Genomic DNA, 25147 nt, shown 5'->3' with positions numbered 1-25147 from the left:
CACTGCCATTTCTGCAGATCAACTCCAACGCTGCAGCTTGTTTCTGTCCCCAGTGTATTGATGTTGAAAACAAAAGTAAAATGGCTTTGCTTCCCGGGGAATTAACTGTGGTGTGGGATAGTGCCAAATATTTCAAAGTGTTTCTGTCTGTCATGATCGTGTTCGCCTCCCGCGCAGAAATTCGCAAGCAGCTGTGCTGTTCCAGGCAAGTTGAGCTTGTACTTAAACCGAATGGAGACCGTTATTTCATCGCTGTTGTGAAACAAAGTCCTGGGGTGACTGGACTCATCGTTATTTGGTTTTTTGGCCAATGGGAAAATCGTTCCAACGAATTTCGATGTGATCTGTTGTTGAATTTCTCCCATTTCCTTCGTTTCCGTGCTGGAGACATCGGAAGGGAAAGGTAATCTAATCGAGACTGTGATTGGTGAAATTCACTTTTTATGGCCCATTCTTATTAGTTCCTTTCTTTCTCTCTTTTCAGTATTGTCTGGGAAGTGGTGGTTCCCTAAGGCTGCAGTATGTTTGAAAGAGTAGTTTGGAATTGTCCTGTTGTTAGTTGTGAGATTACTTTATAAATCATGCCCTCGGACTGTCTCACATTTTTCATTCATGCATCTCTGTGTCTGAAAATGCATTAGGTATGCCAGCTTTGTTTGTGTTCCGTGTTAAATGCTTTCTGTTTTGCGATTCGCTCAATACTTTACGAGTTAACAGGGTTTCTGAGGAAACTTCCCAGCTGCAAAAATCCTTAACTGAGGATCTGGGAAAATTTCACAGAGTATGGTCAGTCGGAGCAAAAGTAAGGAAGTCGTTCCTTTCTGCAGTGTTTCGCAATACGACCTTTCCCGTGAGCAGTCGAACACACTAAACGATTGTGCCACAGATTGCGACGGCAAGCTCCGCGAAAAAGTAATCCTTTAAAGCAGGTGTAAGCAACACAACGTTATTGGGGTACACCGCTTGGAAACAAATACTTCGGTGTATCTCGTCCATGCTCACCACATAGCCAAATATAAACAAGTCCGCTTCCCCAGTATTTGGCCCCAAACCCTCTAAACCCATCCTATCCAGAAACTCATGCAATTTTCTGACCCTCCTCTGCTTCCTCTGGTAGCTCATTCCATACACGCACAACCTTCTGTGTGGGAAATGTGCCTCAGGTCCTTTGTCAATTTCAGCCCACTCACCTAAAACCTATGCTCTCGAGTTTTCAACTCACCCCAACTTGGGTAAAACACGTAAATACTCAGTTTACAACCCTTCCATTAGATCATGTCGCAGCCGTTACGCTGCAGGAAACGTCGTCCCAGCCTATTCCACCTCGCCCTACGGTCCAAACATTGACGAGATTCTTGTCTATATTTTGTCATCAATTTCACGTGTCTTTTTTTTATGTTTTCAAGATGTCAATTTCGCTGGACAACAACGAGCTATTGGAAACAGAAAGGTGAAACGAAGAATGGCTTCAACTTTCAGTGCTGGATGCCACTGAGCTGCAGCAGGGGGTGCTGAGGCTTGTTTCTGTAGTGTAGTGGTTATCACGTTCGCCTCACACGCGAAAAGTCCCCAGTTCGAAACAGGGCAGAAACTGCTTTGTTCTTCAAGTGCAGCCTTTTACATGGACAAGAACGGAGCTTTCTTGCTTGCTTTCCCATCTGCAAACCTGCCTTCGAAGTTGCTTGAACAAATCTGCTCGCGTAGTGAAATGTAATGCAATTCCATTTAATGACTGTGCAAAGCATTGTAAAGTTTTTCTCTGACCTGGTTCTGATCATGTGCGATTCTGTTGGAGAGTATAGTCACCGCGTTCTGATTCTTCCTCGAAAAGCAGTACCGCATTTGCATTCCTTGCGCAGGCGGCTCGGTTCAAAGACAGGGAAGAAGCTGATGCGCTGGTGTCACAATGCACCACGGATTCCTGAACTTGTCTGTCTGTTAAATGTACCCCAAAGGCGTCTCTGAAAGGCCTCGTTTGGAAGCTGTCTGTCGTTATTCAACGTGCGAGAATTGGCACCAGAGGTCCTGAATCATGTTTTGGAGCAGTTCGCACGTCAGTGACTCATTCAATCAGCAACAGCAATGAAAGAAATTACACTCTCAGAGGAACCTCTGGATCTGTGCTTTCATGGTGTCGCTAGTATTAAGGTGCGCCCCGAGACCTAAGCCACTTTGGAACTGAAACGGAGGAATCGACAGAGAGGCTACAGAATGACATCGCATCCATTTGGTTTTCTTGAAATCACCGAGGAGCAGGAAAATGTAAACGGTGAGGGCGAGTGGGGAAGTCAGGCAGTTGCAGCTCTGGTGAAACTCCTTCTTTGTAACTCACTCAGCAACCAGACACGTGAAGGTGACTCAGAGGCGTGAGAGCTCTTCACATCGAGAACAAAAAGCAATCAAGGGCAGTTAGCACCTCTTCCGGAGTGGGGGTGGGGTCAGGTAATTACCTTTTGACTTCTGTTACTATGTTCAGAAACTGCCTTTTAGATTGAGGTGAACAGAAACTGCATTTCTAAAAAGCACCATGGAATTGAGCAAAATTTATTGAGTCGCTTCTCGTCTATTCCCACACAGGTTTCCAACTCAGTTGGTATCCATGTGGCTGATGTCCAGGAGTGAACATCTCTGCAGCAAATTGCACGGTTAAGGTAAAAGGTAAGTACGTGGCATCTCGAACTTGCTCCGAGGTCAGAGCATCCTCACATCGTGATCTGTCGTTCTCGGATTGTAATGCTACCTCCGGTTTTAGGGTGGAGAACATTCTTTGGGACTCTTATTCTGCAAAACAGACACAGTGACTGAAACTATGCTGCACGGTATGATTTGGGACACGGCCTGCTCAGCTTTGTGCATTTTCCCTGTTGTCCGGTGTGTTCAGAGGGCTCTCAGAGGAACCTTTGGACTTTCACCAGAGCTGCAACTGATCCATTTCCCCACTCGCCCTCCCCGTTTACATTTTCCTGCTCATCAGTGATTTAAAGAAAACCAAATAGATGCGATGTCATTCTGTAGCCTCTCTGTCGATTCCTCCGTTTCAGTTCCAACATAGCGTAGATCTCAGGGCGGACCTTAATACTTGCGACGCTATGGAAACACCCCTGTTACCTCAGTGTGGCAACAAGTCATATGTTTGAAAAAAATGACCCTCTAATGAGAACCCACCCAAACACTTTTCCCGATCATATTTCTTCACATTTACTGCTGACTAATACTCATATCCCTGAACACAATGTGTAATTTAGCATGACCAGCTCACCTAACCTGCACATCTTTGGATTGAGGGAGGACACCACAGCAAAGTCACATAGATTTGGGGAGAACGTGCAAAGTCCCCACAATCACCCGTGGAGGAAATCAAACCAATGTCCCTGGCGCTGTGTGGCAGCATTGCTAACCACTGAGGTGCCATGTAATCTTATGCAATAAGTAAAATCAGTGAAAAATAAGAAGAAACAAGCTTCAAATGAACACTCTCCAATATTGTCAAATCATGTCAATCTTGCATTCAATACGAATAGGTATATGGAAAACAAAAAAAAACTCCTGGCAATTCATGAATAAATAATAATTAAAAATTTAATTTGATCAATGGTCATAACAATATTTCGACGAATTGCAATTTTTAATAACAAATATAGGTAATTAGCTGACTAATGAATAATTGGAAGTGGCATATATTTACTTAACGTTGGAGAAAGTGACTTGTTTTTCCCCTTATTACACAGCAGAATAACAATCTGTGTGTGTGTGTGTGTGTTCGAAATATTTGAATCAAGCTCTTTCTAACAAAATAACTGATGACTTACGATCACTTAGCATTGTCACCTTTAAGACCACAACATTCTCAAATATTTTCCAGGAACTTACAACCATATGAACAATTTAATTCCTTTTCATAGGAACACAAAGAGAATAAGTAGCAGACACTTTGAATTAGCGAGTCAATGCAAACATTCAACTGAAGACAAGATCCCTTCTTTCGTAAAATGTTCAAAATTTTAAAAATCAAAATTTATTGCCATTGTCGAATGAAAGAATAAAGAGATGTTAATTCTTTCTCATTTGATTTTGTTGCATGAAACATCCGTAAGTCGTATTATGATTACAAACAGAATAAATGTGAGCATTAAAGTCAAATATAATTAATTGAATTCAACTATGTTTCAACACGTAAAATAAAAAATGATATTTACAATGATTGAGAGATTGTGCACTGCAATATCTTTACAGTGGTTCATGTACTGTGCCATAATTCCATATTTGTGCAACCTACTAGATTAAATAATTATTATTTTTGTTATGAATCAGCAACAATTGATTTGTCAATGCATTGAGGAATAATGAAAAATCTCTTTTTGCAAGTGATTGAGCAATGTCTGGAAATGAACTGGAATTAATTCAGTGAAAAGTAATTACATTTTCCTGAATTTTAAGGCGAGATTACCGTGATCATTCAAATGAGGCAAACATCAGATATTTGCAGTGACGTTGAATGGGAAGTCCTTGGTTCCTTTCTGGGGAAGGTGACCTGAAAAATAAACGCATTTTCATACTGTACTATTAGTACTCAGAAATAATGAATTAAATCTAAATGTGAATATCACTATACCTGTTCAAAAGACTTTCTTAAATAATTGTGCCATTATTGTAATGACAATGATTTGATAGTTAATGCTGTCATATGAAGAATTAAAATTATTCAATATTTCAAAAGCATCTTGCTGTGATGTTGATTGGATATTTATTAAGATCAGTAAACTGAGGAATAAAACATAGTATTTAGCTTTATGGATTGAAGAAAAATGAGCCATTCAGTGATTATTGAGCGAAATTCTTCCTTTTTTAAGTCAAAAATGTACGTCATACAAGAACTATGAATTTCCATCCACTGGATTCCTTGTAGAGGTATATTACATCGATTTATATGATTAATATTATGATCAATGTTTAAAGATTAGTGTCAGAATTAGGAAGAGAATTAGTAGATCATGAAAGTGAGCTTGAAACTGAACAACAATGCAGTCAATGACGTGGTATATAAGCAATTTTAATAATATTGTCATAATATTGTAATAATAATAATGTTGGAATAGAAATGAAAATAAAATCACCATTTTCAAAGCAGTTCTTTTCTTACAATGAAATGAAAACAATAATAATTTTATAGCACGCATGATTTGAAATAGCAGTTTTTTAATGTGACGTATTCAGTGAAGACTAACATTTTTTGCACAAATGTAGGAATTTCACGAATTTAAAATGCAGTGTTTGTTCAATTTGTAATAAAAATAGTTATAATTTGAATTGTCTCTTGTACACACACAACACAAACGGAGCTTAGAAATTGTTAGAATGACAAAAATTTGGTTCCCTGTGTTATTGCAGTTCAGACAATATCCGTGATGAAGTTGAATTATTGGTTTAAACAATATAAATCAACATTAACGACAGAACTGAAACATAACACATCAATTGCATTAACTGCATAGAATAGCAAATAAATGCTTACTATTGTCATTTGTCCCAGGAACAATAAGATACTTACTCAGGTTATTCCACTGAATAGTATTCAGCTGAATATCTTTGTGTTGCTTTACGTGCACTGTTTTGTGTGACCGTTGATTTCAATGAATTTCGATATTTACATGAATTAGGAACAGAGTGATAACTGGGTATGAAAGATCTTATTTAAGATTAGACAATTTTTAGTCTTGACTAGATTTGCTGAACACAACACACTTAAGACATCATGCAGTAAATGAGATTAGAGAGAAATATGCAAATTCAATTTTCAAATGAATGCTCTCAGATATTTTCACAGCATTTCAATCTTACACTCAATACAAATAGGTGAGTGGAAAACTAAAAACAAATTTCAGACAACTCATAAACAGATTAATAACTAAAAATTGATATATAGTAGGAAGTGGCATTTGTTTATTTAACTGAAGAAGAACTTCATTTTTTCTCATATTTATCCCTTTGAAGCATCAAATTCTATGTGCAGTCTGAACCTCAGTTCTTCAGAACAAAAGAAAATCAAGGAATATCTTTACTTTGCATATTTCATCTTTGTGAGTGCAACATTCTCAAATATTTTCCAAGGAATATTGATTGAGTCGAATTAGATACATTCTGGTATTAGCAAACTGAAGAAAATCCATAGCAGATACTGTGATTCTTGGAATGAACAACAAATGGAAGTATATCTAATGTTGAATTGAAAGGCAATTCATTCGATTCTTAGATATTTTCTAATCAGCATTCCGAGCTGCTCTGGCACAGGTCTGTGCAAGGTGGGAATTGAAATTTTACCCCTTGTCTGGTAGCAGAGACACGACTAGAGTTGCACAAGGTTCCTTCATAACACTCCCAACCAGGCTGGGCAGGGCTGAAAACTAATCAGATGTTTATTGTGATAAGTGGATTGGAATTAACTGGTTGGATACTGTGTGTACTCTACTAAAACTTCAGTAGTAATTTACAATAATGATGGGAATTAACAAATGTCTTAATTAAACATGATTTTTATGCTCACTTGTGGAACGACAGCTTGACAGGATTGTGTGATTACTGTGCATTATTAATAAAGAATGAATACAATTATTCTATATGGTCAGAAGTTTCTCATTTTCTGAAATGCAAACTAAAATGTTTTTGTTCTACACGTAAATTGGAACAAACTGATGAATTGGTCAGTCAATGTGCCTAGTCAGCTGAAGACAAATTCCATTCTTTCCGAAAATGTACGATTTCTAAGAAGTCACCATTTCCTGTGATTGTTTAATGAAATAAGAGAGATGGCAACCCTTTTTTGTATACTTCAAAAAAAATTCAAACGCGTTTCCAAGTTTAAAATGAAAAGCAATATTCAGAATGGTTGAGAGATTGTGCATTGCAATGTCCTTGCATTAGTTATTATATGGAAACATACTTCCAAATGTACACCCCTTACTGAATTGAACAATTATTAGACATTGATTTGAAAACTTTTATTAATGAATTTAAGAATAATGAGGTATCTCCTCTTACTATTCCACTGAGTAATGTTCAGAAACGAAGAGAAATATTGCAGCGTAAAGTAACTGGTGTTCTCTGAATTTCAATGGCTGAGAAGACTGTGATCTTTCATATGAGCAAAAGTCAGATTTTTACAAATGATGTTGCAATGGCAATTATTGGTCTTTTTTGGGTATATTGGCCTGATCAAACAGGTTTTAATATTGTTGCACTCGCACTAAGAAATATGGAAGATATTAAAAGCACATTGTGCTTTTTATAAAGCCTAAGTTAAAGTATTGCGTAGTTATTGTAATTGATCATTGTTTCTAAAATCCTGATAGATAAATTGACTTAATATTTTGAATAACTTTGCTCTGATGATTATTGTATATTCATTAAGATTAATAAACAAAAATTAAAAGAAAAACGTGTCTTTAATAATTAAGAAAAGCTCAGCAACAGTTGAACACAGTTCAACATTTTTTTTGGGCGGTTCATGTCTATTTTATTCATGTTACTTTTATCATGATAAATGTTTAGACAAATGTCAGAACTAGGAAGAAAATAATTAGACCAGGAAAGTGAGTATTATTCTGAACAAAACATCGAGATAATGACATTTGGTTCAGGAAGTCATTTTGTTGCAAATGACTAATAATTGTGTGATTATTGTTCATTGACAACTAATGTTGGAAGAAAATGAAACTATCTCAAAATGAAATTAAAATACATATCATTTTGTAGGTTACGTGATTTGAAAAACGGAAACTGTCGCTTAATATGGCATTTGACTTGAAGAATCGTTCCCCCCCCCCCCCACCTTGTAGTCTTTTCAGTAATTTAAACTTTAGTATTAGTTGAACTAAATATCAAGTGGATGTAACTACATTGTTTTCTTGCACACCAAAAAGTAAAATAATATTAACTTGAAAATTATATCGCTCTGCAAGTAATCATTTTACAGATTAATAAGTGTTTGTATTGAATTTAAATGTCACCATATCTGTAGGAGTGACTTCCCCTGACAGGGAATGAAGACTGAGGAAGTACTCATGATGCAATCAGTTAATGCAGGGATCAAACCCAGAGGCCAATCTCGGAAGGAGGTCCATGGCACACTGTACCGTGTACAGTAAAAAGCAGTATTTTTACACTCTTTCTGTATTACAATGACCACATGCAACGTGGTTACAGTCCTTCCTTCCTTATACAGACACCAGGTCCTGGAGAACACCTAATCTCAGATGGACATCGCTATGGAGAGCCCCAGCTTCCGATTGTTTCATAGTGTTATACAGGTGCTATAATCTCCAGGCCTTGGGATCTCTCTGTGCATTTTATTTCTTCAGATTATAAAATTAATTGCTGCAGTCCTTTGGGCCTCTCAGTCTGCCTTATTTACAATTCTCAAGAATATGGGGGTTAGATAGGGTTGACAGTGAGAACCTTTTTCCACGTATGGAGTCAGCTATTACAAGGGGGCATAGCTTTAAATTAAGGGGGGGTAGATATAGGACTGATGTTAGGGGTAGGTTCTTCACTCACCGAGTCGTAAGTTCATGGAATGCCCTGCCAGTAGCAGTAGTGGACTCTCCCTCTTTATGGGTATTTAAGCGGGCATTGGATAGGTATATGGAGGATAGTGGGTTAGTGTAGGTTAGGTGGGCTTTGATCGGCGCAACATCGAGGGCTGAAGGGCCTGTACTGCGCTGTATTCTTCTATGTTCTATGTTCTATAATATGTAATTAGAAACTTTTTAAATGTTCTGAGCAACTTAAAAATGGTAACTATTTCTGACAATCAAACCCTGTCTGTTGCATTGATAGCAGCTGTGGAAGTTCGCTGGGCTCGATCCTGCAGCTGGTGTTTATTCATTCACTAGGACAATTATTCCTTCATTAATGAAGGTCAGGGTTGGTCATTTTTCTGTATGCTGGCATTCTCTTATCATTATCTGATATATGACTGTCTGGAATGGACTTGGAGTAGGATTACACAAAACGTTCTTTTTTTAACTTAAGAGTGAAACAGACTGCTAGTCTTGTTTATCTCCCCTCCTCCATTTTGTGTTTTAATTCCAAGACAGGCTGCTCAGGGCATCCCCACAACAGCAAATCAACAAGGATTTCAGCATTAAAATAAAAATCTGCATTCGCTACAATTAGGAAACAGTACCATGCAATATGCTTAGGTCACTGAGACTTAATTCCACACTTAAATACTGGATTTGATCAATGATTAAATATTAGATATAAGTAACAATTCTTGTTAAAACTGATCATTGTAAACTTAAAATGATTAGAAATGTCATATTGCTATCTGTAACATGTAGAATTGAACATTAATTATTGGAGTCTAAAACAATCAGATGGATCTTCATTTGTAAGGCCGAATATTAATCCAATGATTTCTGTGAACATTCAAATCAGAAGATATCAGATATTTCCCGTCAGTTTTGGATGAGGAATCATTGCTTGGTTTGTGGTTGTGTTGGTCTGGAATAAAAGTTCCATTTTTCTTTTTAAAATTGGCACTAAGAAATAATAACTTAAATTGAAATGTGAATCTAACGATATTTGTTACAAAATAGAAACTGAATTACTGTGTGATTGTTGGAATAACAATGAATGAGTAATCTATTTTAGAATGCTGACACTTTAAGTGATTCAATATTTCCAAACGGGTTTGCTGTGATATTGGTTACATAATAATTAGTATGAGTGAACTACGAATTAGAATGCTGGCATGATGTTTTGAAAAATACATTCGATGTGGAGTTATTATTGATCATTCAACATTCTCAGATTATCCTGCAATCTGTACTTGTTGTCTCAACTTTTCTTTTGTAGAAATACAACATATAATCCATGCAAGTTTTCATGTCATCAATATTCAGACATTTGTGTCAGCATTACAAAGAAAATAAATCGACAAGGAACATGGGTATCATAGCAAAAAACAGTCAACAGCATTTATAGAGGAATTTGTCTACATTGACTCTGAGTAAATACATGAAAAAGTTTAATGGGGATCTGTTACAATGTACTGAGCCGCAATTACATTTTTATTGTGAGAAACAAAGCCCACTCGCTTCAATAATTTCAGTCCGAGACAAGATCTGAATCAGTAGTGTCATTTATTTTACACTTGCAAGTGGGTGTGATGTCCAGTGTCTATAAGGCAGAGGACATACACACACCAAGTTCAATTCATACATAATATTTATATGATTTGATGTCTATTGTTTTACACTGCTCCCTCCCCTGCTTACATCGTCCACTTCCCTAAGACCGGCCCCCATTACCCCTGTTTGCCTCTTGCCTTATCCGGCCTTGTCTGTGATAAAATGCTTATTTCTGGTCTCACAAGGCTGTTTGACCTTACCCTGCTATAGGTCATTGTTAGGCATATCCTTTCTTCATCATTATCTACCCCCTTCATCTGTGCCTTCCCCGAGGCCGTTCTGATCCCTATGACCCTTTTAATTGGGGTTTGTTCCTGTGTTTTTGTAAAAGTGGGAAGCAGATGTTTATACCTATTGTTTGTACAGGCGTATCTAGCTTAACTTCATCCTCTCACAACATCTTATCTATTTGCCCATAGTGCCTACTATTGTTCATTGGCACATTTCATTCTGACATACAATTTTAGCTAATACAAAAACAATTCTACATTTCCTCTACATCGTTTCCATTCTTGTTGACTCAGCTCTTGACTAAAACAATTACCAATTGGTGTGAGTTCACCTCCTTTGTAAAATGGAATTGCAGAAGTAACACTAATCCACCTATATCCCACAATTCCCCCTCTTTCTTTTAATTACCATTTGTTATCTTCTGCAAATATTTTGTTTTTAAGCATCGCTCCCGAAATTCGCAAACATCATCCCGGAGATTTCATCCATCTTGGTCTCACTCATCTCCTCATTATTTAGTCGATGAAGTCCTTCAGCCTGATTCCCTTTTAGGGGCATCTGTTTCATTAAGGCTGTTTCAATCAACCTTTGGGTGAGTCATCGTATACAGGGTATGATACAGCAGCCAATGGCTACTAATACCCCGACTACTACTATCAGGGAAGTAAGGTTGGAAACCACCACCCCCTCCAATTTTCCAAACCATGATTCAAGCCATCCTGTGAGAGATGTATCTACTCCTGAATTCTCAGCCAGTTCCTCTGCTAAGGTAGTCAATCCCCTTAAGGCCCGAGTAATTGAACCATCAGGTGCAGTGTTATTAGGAATAAAGGTACAACAGCTTCCTCCTAACATCACACACACACCGCCTTTTTCTGCTAAAATCATTTCAGGGGATATTCTATTTTCCCATGCCATTCTACTTGTCGCATCAAGCTGTTCTGATATTCCTTTAACCGCATCTCTTGTATAATTTATAAATCGCTGCTGATTATAGAAAATGTAATTTATCCAATTTACATTTTAATTAATTGTTACCCACCAAAAGAGAGCTGACTCAAAGCCTGCTGCAATCTGGTTACGAGCCTTAAATTCATCCGGTACTCCTCTAGGGACTCCTACCGAATCAAGATAAATCCTGTCATCGAAAGAAGTGTCTAACAGTAATCTCTTACCCCTTCCCTTTTTCCCTCCTATCTTTTCATTCTCAGATGCCAGGGTAAATGGAATTGCCAATTGTACAATTGCACATATCCCTCTCCAATCCGGAGGTAGGGTGGGTCTCAATATTTTGCCTCCACAGTACCACCACAGATCCGCTTGGAGAACCTTTAATGCTGAGTAGTTCCCTTCCTTCTCCGTTTCAGCTCCCCCAAATCTTTCGACCGACTTGTACCTCGTCTACGCACACACGATATGTGATTTCCAACTGCAGCAGAAAACAGGGGGGGAACTTTTACATCTTTCTACTCCAAGGGAGGGAACATCAGAGATAGGGAGGTACAATTCCTATCATTCCATGCAGTCTCATCCTGATACAGGGCTATCATACATTTCATGCCCTTCCTGTCTCGCTTCCATCCGAGTGGAAAGGGAACCACCTGGGCCACTGGCCGACCGGAGGCACTTGCTTTTGTTCAGACTTTTTACAGTATACTTTACCCATTCAACCCAGGCATTTGCATCCCTGCACCCAGTTTCTATTTCAATGGTCTGTTTCAAGTCCTTTACCTCTATAAATTTTACTACTTTAGGATCATCGGAAGGGGTGAAAGATTGTATCTTATTACCCAGTAGTTCGACCCGTTTTCCCTGTCCTACACTAATTCGGAAACAACAGCCAAGAAATCCTTCCCATTTGCTTTCATTTCTATCCCAAATGTTTCATTTAATTGTATCTCATAGGTGGCCCCACCCAGGATTGTTTCGTGCCAGGTGGTTTTCCTTATTGGTAGGTATATTGGGTTACACTTTTTATCAGGGCAATCGCGAGCTGGTCAGAAGGGGGCCCGGTGTACTCTGACAAGACCATTATACCAAGTACCGTCCCCAAGGCCATCCCCATCGGACTTAAGATGTATCTCAGAGCTGCAATACTGTCTCTGATTATCTATGTCGCCACAATTTACTAAACTACATATATCAGCGTCTATGACTTGTGGGTTATCAGATTCAGGAACCGTTAATAATACATATGAAAATGATATTTGATGAAATCCCAATACTAAGAGAGCTACCATCATAACTCTAAGCATTCCCAGTATTCTAAACATCATGCTGAAGCACAAAAAGACAATATACAATCTTACAGAAACAATCCCGCGCTCACTTCGCCACTGTATAATTAGTTACTCAAAGTCTCTTTAATCTGAGTTTCAGCGGATCTTGCGTTGATTCGGCTGTCCAGACTTCTTCCTCCACGGGAGGGTCCACTGGCCCTTTGATCCGAGTGTAGTGAGTCCAGCCTTTCTCTGCTGTCCTTATTGCCGTTTCGGTAATCAAAAGAGCCTGGTACGGCCCTTCCCAGTCCGGCTGCAATTTAGTCTCTGTCCATGATTTTACTAAGATTCAATCGCCCGTCTGGATGGAATGAACGGTGAATTCAAGGGGTGGAGTCTGTGCCAATAAACCCTGTTTCCTGAGGAAAGATAAAGAGGAGGACAAACCCAGTATGTACTTCTTTAAAAACAAATCTTTAGTTTCGGGAATTGGCAATTCTCCATTCGTTCCCAAGTAAGGTAATGCAAATAAGATGTCATCGGGGGATAGTCCCAAGTCTTTCCTTGGGGCTGTTCGTACTCACAAGAGAGCTATAGGTAAACATTTGGTCCAAGGGAGTCTGGTTTCTATTATCAATTTAGAGAGCTGTCGTTTGAGTGTTTGGTTCATTCTCTCAACCCTTCCCGATGATGGCGGGTGCCACGGAGTATGGAACTCCCAGGAAATTCCCAACCCTTTCATTACCCCCTGTAACACTTTAGAAGTCAAGTGAGTTCCTTGATCGGAATCAATATGGTTCACGAGCCCATATCTGGGAATTATGTGCTCTAATATTGTTTTAGACACTCCACTTGCAGTGGCGGTAGCTAGGGGGTATGCCTCAACCCAACCAGATAGATGATCTACTATGACCAACATATATTTTAGTCTGCCTACCCTGGGGAGTTCAGTACAATCTACTTGTATACTCTGGAAAGGTCTCAATCCTGGGTCTCTTCCTCCCAGGGTCTGCTTTCTCAAGACTTTCTTATTTACCTTTTTGCATATGATACATCCCTCACATATTTGTTTAGCAATTGTATATATTCCTTTCCATCCATTTGCCCTAAGAACTAAATCACACATTGCTTGTACTCCCCAATGGCTGCCTTGGTGTAGGACAGCCATAATCTCTCGCATCATCATTTTGTTTAACATTTCCCTTCCATCAGGTAACCTCCAATGCCCGTCTGCTGATTTTACAGCTGCTAAATCTCTCAATTCATTTTCTTCGCTTTCAGTAAATATAGGAGCTTCCCTAGGACCTGGAACAGTAGGCATTAGGGAATGAATCACCACTTCTTGTGGGTTCAGGGCTGTTTCCTTAGCCACCTCATCGGCTAATCTATTCCCCCTAACTTCTAGTTCATTTCCTTTCTGATGACCATTTACATGCACTACTGCTATTTCTCCGGGAAATAATAGGGACTCCAAGATCCGTTTAATCAATTCTTCATGTACTAATTCTTTCCCTCGGCTGTTGATCACCCCTCGTTCCTGCCATATCTTGCCGAAAGTGTGCACAACACCAAATGCATATTTAGAGTCAGTGTATACTGTTCCCTCTTTATTCTCTATTGCTCTAAGGGCCCTTTCCAATGCATGGAGTTCACAAGTCTGAGCTGACCACCCATTTGGCAACCGTCCTGCCTCCACCACACTACTGTTTGTCCCGTCTACGACTGCATATCCATTAAATCTTTTCCCTTCAATCACCCGGGATGATCCGTCTATAAAAAGTCTAACCCCTGCATGAAATGGAACATCTCTGAGGTCCATGCGGACCTTAGTTTAGTATTCTATAATGTCAAGGCAATCGTGCCTTGGATTCTGAGGAGAGTCTCCTTCCCCTTTCCAAAGAAAGGCAGCTGGATTTAAACAATTGTCAGTGACCAACACTAGATCATCCTTTTCTATTAATATTGCTTCATATTTCAGAATCCGCGAGTCTGTCAACCATTGCCCAGCTTTTTGTTTGAGGATTGTTCTCACTTGGTGTGGAGTGCTTACTATTAGGGCTCCCCCAAATGTAAGCTTTCTGCTTTCCTCCACCAACAGTGCAGTGGCAGCCACGGCCTGCACACACTCAGGCCACCACCGGGATACTGGATCCAGTCGCTTTGAAAGATATGCTACTGGTTGTCTCATTCCTCCCCACCTCTGGGTCAATACTCCCAAAGCCGCTCCCTTATCCACGGTAGCAAAGAGGTGGAAAGGTTTATCTAGAGAAGGTAAGGCTAACACGGGGGCATGGATCAGATCTCTTTTGAGTTTCTCAACTGGTTCTTTTTCCTCATCATCCCAACTGAGACATTTTGGTTCCCCCTCTAATAGTTTGAGATATAACTTCTTAGTCTTCTGTCCATAGGAATCAATCCACAATCTGCAATAACCTGTTAGACCTAAAAATTTGTGTAACTCCCGTTTGGTGCTGGGCAGTGGCATCCTCACTATTCCCTCTATCCGTTCCGGGCTTATCTTTCGCTTTCCCTCACTAACTAAATGTCCCAAGTATTTCACTTCTTGTTCCACATATTGTAGTTTGTTTTTAGATACCCGCACTCCCTGTTGACCCAGGAAATTCAATAATTTGTTCGTGGCTTCTACTACTCTTTCTCTTCTTTTTCCTGTTACTAAGAGGTCGTCTACATCCTGCAACAGGGTAGTCCCCTTGGGGCTGCTAAATTTCTCCAAAGTTTGTTCTAACATCTGTCCAAATAAATTCGGGGATTCCGTAAACCCCTGGGGAAGCACAGTCCACCGGTATTGCTGTTTTCGTCCTGTCTTAGGGTCTTCCCACTCAAAGGCAAACAAATTCCTACTTTCCTCTGCCAAGGGACAGGCCCAAAAGGCATTCTTTAAATCTATCGCACTAAACCATTTGTGGTCATGAGGGATCTTACTTAATAAGGTATAGGGGTTTGGCACCACTGGGTGCCTGATCTGTCCTATTTGATTTAATGTTCTCAAATCCTGCACCAATCGATAAGTTCCATCGGATTTCCGCACTTTTAGGATTGGGGTATTATAAGGAGACATACATGGCTCCAACAGTCCATCTCTAATCAATCCTTCAATTACTGGCTCCAGTCCTCGTTTACCTTCTATGGAAATGGGATATTGTCGCTCACAGACAACGTCCCCTTTCCTTTTTAAATTTATTTCAGGGGGAGGGATCTGTAATTTTCCACGATTCCCTTCTCTAGCCCATATAATAGGGTCTATCTCTCTCTCCATATCCTCTGTCAACATTGCCATTTGGACAACTAATTCTTTTTCCTGAATTCCAATCTCCAGTCCTAACAGGATAATTAAATCTCTCCCTAGTAAGTTACTTCCTATATCAGGGATATACAACAATTCCCCTTTGACCCTATCCTTGGGACCTTCTATCATCATAGGTTCAAATACTGGAACAGTAAATCCCTCCCCTTTAACCCCTGAAACAGTAATTGACCGTGTCGACATTCCTACTTTCTTTGGTTTAAAATTCAGTGATGACCGTGCTGCCCCCGTATCGACGAGGAAGACTAACTCTTCCCTATAGGGTCCCACCTTCAGGTTTATCAAGGATTCCTGGTGGGCCCCCGAGTGCAGGAACCCCTGACACCCCTATTCTTCATCAAAATTCATAAACGGAATTGCCCTCTCTTCCCTTTTCAGAGCCGGACATTCCCGCTTAAAGTGCCCTATCTTTCCGCAATAATAGCATCCTGTCTGTGGAGTCCTCCAGCTCTGCCCCTGTCGCTCGAACCCTCTATCAAATACTCCCCCCTGTCCTCTCCCTCTCTCTCGCCCTTTCCCCCTTCCTCTCTGTCCGACATGCTGCCACCCACCGCTCCGGTTGCTCAATATAGGTTCCATTCTTTTCTTAACTACCTCATCAACCGTAGCTCCCATCATTTTCACCTTCTGTTTCTGTCTCTCATCCTCTCTCTTTACAAACACTTTCTGTGCCTCTCTTAACAATTCATCTAATGGTTTTTCACTCCACCCTTCTATCTTCTGTATCTTTCTCTGTATGTCTGGCCATGCCTTTGTCACAAAATGTACTTTCAAAAGACCCTTTGTGACTGGGTTCTCAGGGTTCATTCTAGAATATTTCCGCATTGAGTCTCTTAATCTTTGCAAGAAAGCTGAGGGAGTCTCATCTTTCTCCTGTCTAACTTCAAAGGCTTTAGTCAAATTCTGTGACTTCGGAACTGCCTCTCTTATTCCTTTTAGAATCAGATCTTTCAATTCCCTCATTTCTTCTCTATGCTCCGGATTTTGATTTTCCCACTGGGGGTCTCTGAGGTGAAACTTCACCTCTCCCTGTCCAGCATCCCCATCTCCAATCGGATGTTCCCTGTCCCGTATTTTAATGGCTGCTCCCCGTATAAGTCCCTTTTCTTCCCCAGTAAATAATATATTCAAAATAGATATTAACTCAGCCCAGGTATACAGACTGGGCCCCAAAAATTGATCAATTTGTTCAGACAGCCCCACCGGATCCTCAACCAGGACCTTCATTTCTTTTTTAAATGTTCTGAACTCCCCACTGCTGAGGGGGGCACTTACAAACCCAATCTCTTTATCCCCTATTGGTACCTCCCGAAGGGGATATGTCGTTACATTCTTCCCTTTATTTTGTTTTCCCCCCCTTAGGCTTTGATTTAGATCCTCCGGAGCCCTCCTCTACATCTACTGCAGCTGTGCTTTCTTTTACTGAGGATTGAGGGTCAGGAACAACAACATCCACGTCCACTGCCCCTTCATCCTCCTCTCGTGAATCATCTGTTTCCTGTCCCCGTCTGTCTGTCTCTCCTCCTCCCCCATTTTCACCTAACCTGATTTTATGGTATGGGGAGGCAAACAGCCAAGAGGATCCCAGGGACTAGGTGGGGCAGAGGGGGAATCCTTTGTCTTTACTATCATCATTCCCAAACTGCCCTTCCAACAGGATGCATAGTCCGCCTCCTCTTGACTAAAAGTTTGTTTATTATTCACATACAAACCTAAATACTGACAGACCCAATCCTCGTCCGAACCATACTTTGGCCAGAAGACAGCCGGACGAAGGATTGGTTCTTTGGTCCATACTAAACAACAATATTTAATCATTTTCTTTTTATCCTTTTCCCTTGTACAAGTATTGCTTGTCCATTCCCACAACATCCTCCCCAACGGACTCTCAGGAGGAATGTTACCAGGGACTTTTTCTTCTTCCTGTACTTCGTGACAGCTACTCTGCCTACCCCCCATTTCCCGGGGCCTTCGCTCGTCCCTCAGCGAGTAAATACCCCTTGTCCCGGCCACCAAGGCAATACTTAAAAGTCAGGTTTCTTACCTTGGTCTGTGCACAGAGTTGCCTGGCCCCTTGTCGCCGTAGTTTCTATCGACCTCCTATCCCTGTCTGATTCAGATGTCTCTCTTGTGGGATTCGTACCAGTCGCCCAAGGGAGCAGACCAAACCAAGACACGAGACCGCTCCTCAATGGGGAACGGGACGCGTCTTCCCTGTGTCCAAGGCCAGCCACTCCCCCTGGTGATGGAAGAAAATCCCGGATGAGCCCCCAATTGTGAGAAACAAAGCCCACTCACTTCAATAATTTCAGTCCGAGACAAGATCTGAATCAGTAGTGTCATTTATTTTACACTTGCAAGTGGGTGTGATGTCCAGTGTCTATAAGGCAGAGGACATACACACACCAAGTTCAATTCATACATAATGTTTATATGATTTGATGTCTATTGTTTTACACTGCTCCCTCCCCTGCTTACATCGTCCACTTCCCTAAGACTGGCCCCCATTACCCCTGTTTGCCTCTTGCCTTATCTGACCTTTTCTGTGATAAAATGGTTATTTCTGGTCTCACAAGGCTGTTTGACCTTACCCTGCTATAGGTCATTGTTAGGCATATCCTTTCTTCATCATTATCTACCCCCTTCATCTGTGCCTTTCCCGAGGCCGTTCTGATCCCTATGACCCTTTTAATTGGGGTTTGTTCCTGTGTTTTTGTAAAAGTGGGAAGCAGATGTTTATACCTACTGTTTGTACAGGCGTATCTAGCTTAACTTCATCCTCTCACAACATCTTATCTATTTGCCCATCGTGCCTACTATTGTTCATTGGCACATTTCATTCTGACATACAATTTTAGCTAATACAAAAACAATTCTACATTTCCTCTACATCGTTTCCATTCTTGTTGACTCAGCTCTTGACTAAAACAATTACCCACTGGTGTGAGTTCACCTCCTTTGTAAAATGGAATTGCAGAATTAACGCTAATCCACCTATATCCCACATTATCATGATGGCTTGGAGAACCTATCAGAAAACTCGCCTAAATTTAGGAATTCCTTTATCTCAAAACATGCTACTTTCAGCATCCTTAGTCGTAAATAATGTATTATGATTATTGGTGTGGGAAAGATGTAGTGTGTAAATTTTAAGAAGGTATCTCTTGCATACAGTTGGGATGGTGTGAAAGCGTGATGTTTGCTGTGGTTATTCATCTTGAGAACAATACAATACTAACAAAAGGTTTTGCACTGAACAGTAATTAGGTGCCCTTGAATACCATCGTGTGGCTTTATGTGCAGTGATCACTGTTATTTCAAGAGTTTTGAGATATTTTCCATGATTTGTAAAATGATTAATAATTTTGTGACAAATGTCCACATGTGGTTAGGAGCAGGATTTAAAGGATCCAATGTATTGGTGTGAAAACCCTTCATTGGCGACATTTCCAAGCGAGGTGTATAATGCTCAGGCACTGGCTGGAAGTCAAGGTGGAAGAAAATCAGATTGATCCTGGAGCTGATTGATTCTAGCTCCTGTTTGACTTAGTTTGATTAATTTTGTATTTTTACCGATTTCTCTGCCTGTAGGTGAATTTACAACGTCCAATTTCTGTCCAAGCGTCACTTCACATCACGAGAGAGTTAAAACATAATTCACATATTGTGATAACAATTAATTTTCAATTAAAGTTTGTGTTTTAACAAAAAAAACGAGTTGATGTTGTCCAGAAATTTACACTGACAGTGATTAGATATTTATTCAGATAGATAAACTGAGAATTATAATCTAGTTGCAGGATTGTTGAATTGTTAAACCACAGACTTAAGAGGTTTTTTTTTGAAGTGATTTGGAGGCGCCAGTGTTGGACTGGGCTGGACAAAGTTAAAAATCAAACACCATCAGGTTACAAACCAACATGTTTATTTTGAAAAACTAGCTTTCAGAGGGCTGCTCCTTCATCAGGTGGTGGAAGGAGCAACGCTCCAAAACCTAGTGCTTCCAAATAAACATAGCCTGGACAATAGCCTGGTGTTGTGTGATTTTTAACTTTGTTTTTTGGAAGGAATGTTTTGTTTTATTCAAATATACAGACTCTTCAAAAATTCTATCTAGCCTTCCGTGATTTTCTTTTAGAGACCATTCATGTATAATTCATACAATTTTCACTGTAATCAGTATTTCAAATTTCCATCAGATTTAAGGTAAAATGAGGACCAATTAATGGGTACGTCCATGAATCCAAATCACAATAAATTCAATTTACAGAGGCAAGATTAAAGTTTGATCTGAATAAGCAAATAAACACTTTGAATTGAAGATATTTGAAAAATGTTGACATTTAAATTTGAACTAAGTCAAATTACATTTTTGTGAAAGACATGGCCTGAAAACCTGTTTGAAAACATGAACAAATCAGGACGATCAACATATTTTGCTGTCAGTGTTCTCGGCCAAATGACATAAAGAATAAATACCACTTTCAGCAAGAAGTATTATGTGTAATTACTGAACTGAAAAGCAAGAGGATAGTGCTTGTATTTATTGGCAAGAATGATAACCAGATGGTTACTGTGGTTATTGCAATCAGTAACAATAAGATCCAGATCAATGGCTGTTAGAATCATTGGCCACTCGTAATGAAGAATAAACACTGCTTTGAGCAACAAGTATCATGGATAATTACTGAACAGAAATTTCAGAGGACACCCATTGTATTTATTGGCTGGAATGTTGACCAGATGCTTACTGTGGTGATTAATCTCAGGAACAAGAAGACAATTACTCAGATTATTTCCTGAACAGTAATTAGATGGTCATGAAGACCATTGTGTGGCTTTATGTATCGTGCTTTGTGTGAGCATTGATTTCAATAACATTCTGATAGTATACAAGTGTGCAGCTGAGATGAGTTGGCCATGCTAATTGGCCCATAATGTTCATGGATGTTTCAGGTGAGGGCATTAGTTTTTGTTAGAGTGGTGCTGGAAAAGCACAGCAGTTCAGGCAGCATCCAAGGAGTAGTAGAATCGATGTTTCGGGCAAAAGCCTTTCATTGGGATTACAGCCTGTCTCCCTGATGAAGGGCTTTGCCCGAAACGTTGCTTTTCCAACACCACTCTAATCTAAACTCCGGTTTCCAGTATCTGCAGTCATTGTTTTTACCTAGGTTAGGTGCATTAGTCAGGGAAATGTCGAGTAATAGAGCAAGGGAATGTCTGGGTGTGTTACTCATTGGAGGGTCAGTGTGGACTGTTGGGCCAAATGGTCTGTTTCAACACTGCAGGGATTCTATGACTATGATTCTATGATTTTGGAGTAGATTGATAAGTGAGTGCTAAAGATACTACTCAAAGTCAACAAAATCTTTAAGTTTAGCAAAGTGCATTGAAGCCATTATGCATGAAGTGAGATAAGTGAGAGAGAGACAAATTAAATGTTCAAATAAAAACACGCCAATTGTTTGACAGTGTGTCAATCTTACATTCAATATGAATAAGTGAAAGGAAAATAAAAACAAATTCCTGACAATTCATGAATGACTAATATTTAGAACTTTATCTTGATCAAAGCACATACCAGTATTGAGATGAATTGAAATATTTAGTTACAAATGTCGTTGATCAGCTGACCAATGAATAACATGAAGTTGCATTTGGTTATTTTGCTGAAGAGGAATTTCGACTGTTAATATTTTCATCTTTATACTACCGGAGAGTAAGGATTTATGTGTTGAAATGTTTGAACTCGGTTCCTTTAAACAGTAAAACAAATCATGATTACCATGTCTTAGACTCTTCCAACTTTACGAGTGCAACATCATCAACTATTTTTCCAAGGAATGTAGAACCACCAGAATTAGATGCATCATTTTATGAGTAAACTGAGGAAAATAAATAGGAGATATGGTGATGATTGAAATGCAGAACAGATTGAAGAATATCTAATGTCGTTTTGAAAAGCAGTTCAACCTATACTCAGATATTTTCTAAAGAAATTTTCGAGCTGCTTTGACACATCTCCGCTGAAGGTGGAAATTGAAATTATTTCTCCTGATCTTGTCGTAGAGACACTGTCAGAGCGCCACAAAGACCCGTCATAATGTTACCATCCGTAAAGGGCAGGTGTATAGTCGCATGCTTACGGCGGCAACTCAAATGAAAATTAATCATATTTTTCTTGTAATTATTTGAATGGGAATTAATTGCATATTTCCTGTGTGTAATGAACTGACAAAACGAATTAGTAATTTATAGTAATGATGTAACAAAGCCATAATGACTTTAATTAAATATGAATCGCGTGATTATTCATGATAAGAAAAAAACCTAATCATTTGATCAGTGTACACTGATGAACGAAACTCAATCAATCAAATAGTTCCATCTGTTCAATGCTGTTTGTCACAGAATGAAAAGAACATTAATATGCATTTGCAACATAAATGATTAGGAAAATAAATGAATTAGTCACTCAATGCGGCTATTCATCTGAAGACAACGTCCCTTCTTTCCAGAAATGTTCAACTTCCCAAAGTTAAAGATATACTGTGACTATTTCATGAAACAATAAAGACATGTTAGTTCCTTTTGTTGTACTTCAAACAGTCACAAGAATTTTAAATGATTTTGTTCCATGAAAATTGATTAACTTGTATTGTGTTTATAAATACAGTAAATGTTAACATTGAAGTTAAATATAATTAAGTCAATTCAACTGTTTCCCATGGTTACAATAAAAATTGATATCCACAATGCCCACTGCAAAATCTTTGCTTTATTTAATTTATGAGCCATAATTTCGGAGTCATACCCTGAACTATATTGAACAATGAATAAATAATAGCAACAATTGAATTGTCAAAATTATATCATTTCATTTAAGAATACTGAGAAATTTCAGTTAATTATTTAACTGAACAATGTGGAGAAACGACTAGGAGTTATACTAATGAAAAGTAAGTACAGTTCTGTGAATGCTGTCCAAACGCTACCAGACACAAGTCAGGAGTGTGATGGAATATTCCCCACTTGCCTGGATGAGTGCAGCCCTAACAACACTCAAGAAACTTGATACCATCCGGAATAAAGCAGCCCGCTTGATTGGCACTGCTGCAACTGAGCATCAGTGGTGGTGAGGGTGGATGCTTGTGGATGTCCTTGCTGCAATCTCTGCCTCTTCCTATTAACAAAGATAAAACAATCTTACATTGCTCAACTTTCTCATCAAAACCGAGTACAGTATTCACCACAGCCCCCTTTATACTAACCAGCAGCATTTCCACCACCAATAGCAGCTCCTCTCAAAATATTTTTTTCAGTGACTTGAAATTAACTGATTGCTACAATTACAACTGAAAATGTGTTGCTGGAAAAGCGCAGCAGGTCAGGCAGCATCAAAGGAACAGGAGAATCGACATTTAGGGCATGAGCCCTAGATTGATGGATTGAGGACAATAAATGAGCCATTCAATAGTTATTGAAAGGAATTTATTTTTTTGTCAAAATGCAGACAATACAGAAGTAATGTATTTCATTCAATTAGTTTACTTGTAGAAACATATGTTTTTAGTTTATGTAATTTTATTCTGATCGATGTTCAAACATTTGTGTCTGAATTAGGAAGAAAATAAAAAGATAATGAAAATTAATGTCAGAGTGACCACAAGATACAGTCCATGACATTTGATAGAAAAAGGAATTTGCAAAATCTCATGACTATTTAATGTTAATAAATAATTAACTCCTCAGGTACTGAAGCAGTCCAAGTCCAAGTACAACAAGATCTGGACAATATCCAGGCATGGACTGACAAGCGGCCACACAAATGCAGGCTATCACGTATAAGAAATAACCTAACCACCATCCCTTGACATTCGATAGTGTTACGATGACTGAACACACACTATCAACATTATCCTGTGGATAATCATTGATCAGGAACTGAATTGGTCTCACCACATAAACACAGTGGCTACAAGAGTAATTAAACTCCTGGCCCCTGAAATCCTGTCCAAACGCTACCAGGCACAAGTCAGGAGTGTGATGAAATACTCCCCACTTGCCTGGATGAGTGCAGCCCTAACAACACTCAAGAAACTTGATACCATCCGGAACAAAGCCGCCCGCTTGATTGGCACTGCTGCTACTGAGCATCAGTGGTGGTGAGGGTGGATACTTGTGGATGTCCTAGCTGCAATCTCTGCTTCTTCTTAATAACAAAGATAAAAGAATCTTACATTGCTCAACTTTCTCATCAGAACCGAGTATAGTATTCACCCCAGCCCTCTTTTATACTAACCAGCAGCATTTCCACCATCAATAGCAGCTCCTCTTAAAATATTTTTTCTGTGACTTGAAATTAACTGGTTACGACAATTACAACTTAAAATGTGTTGTTAGAAAAGCGCAGCAGGTCAGGCAGCATCAAAGGAACAGGAGAATCGACGTTTCGGGCATAAGCCCTTCTTCACCAAGTCCTGAAGAAGCAGTGAATCAAATTTTGAAATGACCTTTCTGAACATAATATCGATCAGGTTAAAACTGAAGTAGGTGTCTTACACAACTTGCTGCAAGGACACAGACAGTAGAATCGGAGGTGATCAAGAGTATGTGGAGGTGAATGTAGGAGACAAGCTGGGACTGTATTGGATTCGTCATGGTGAGAGGGAACAAATGCAGTATTCAATCAAATAATCCCAGTCAACTTCCAAACACTTTAAAACTATTAATACCAATGTATACATATTTATTTCCTTTTCTAATTTCCTCCAAAAAATATATCTGATTATTCTCTTCAAAATATATTTTAAATGGTCAATTCAAAAAGAAATTCATTTCCAATTCTTCTTAGTACAAAACAACTTGCAAACGAAAATAGTTTTCATGTTAATAATGACACTGGAAACTTTGTTATGTAGTTTAACCATATGTCCAAATATTGTTTTGGTTCATTATTGCAGTGAAGCTAAAATTAAAGTCTATTTATTTTTTTTGATACCCTTCCATTACTTTATTCCCTAATAAGAATGCCCATTGTGTAATACGTGACAAACATTAAATAAAATTGAATTTTCATTTCAGAAGTTGTAGAAATAAACACATATTATTCAGTTCATTCATTGTCATTGATTATCAGTTATTTTCACTGTATGATCACGTTAAATTCACTTAAATAATCA

The 25147-nt window shown here is 39.1% G+C and overlaps 1 long non-coding RNA gene across 1 annotated transcript; it reads left to right on the top strand.

Moving 5' to 3' along the window:
* Positions 1–25: 25 nt before the first annotated feature.
* Positions 26–5039, top strand: LOC140455531 (uncharacterized). The gene is made up of 3 exons (XR_011952914.1): positions 26–403; positions 1407–2442; positions 2578–5039. It is a non-coding gene; the product is annotated as an uncharacterized lncRNA (long non-coding RNA).
* Positions 5040–25147: the final 20108 nt, after the last annotated feature.

Source organism: Chiloscyllium punctatum, chromosome 30 (genome assembly GCF_047496795.1).
Source record: "Chiloscyllium punctatum isolate Juve2018m chromosome 30, sChiPun1.3, whole genome shotgun sequence".
NCBI classification, from domain to species: Eukaryota; Metazoa; Chordata; class Chondrichthyes; order Orectolobiformes; family Hemiscylliidae; genus Chiloscyllium; species Chiloscyllium punctatum.
This window is presented reverse-complemented; position numbering and strand designations above follow the sequence as displayed.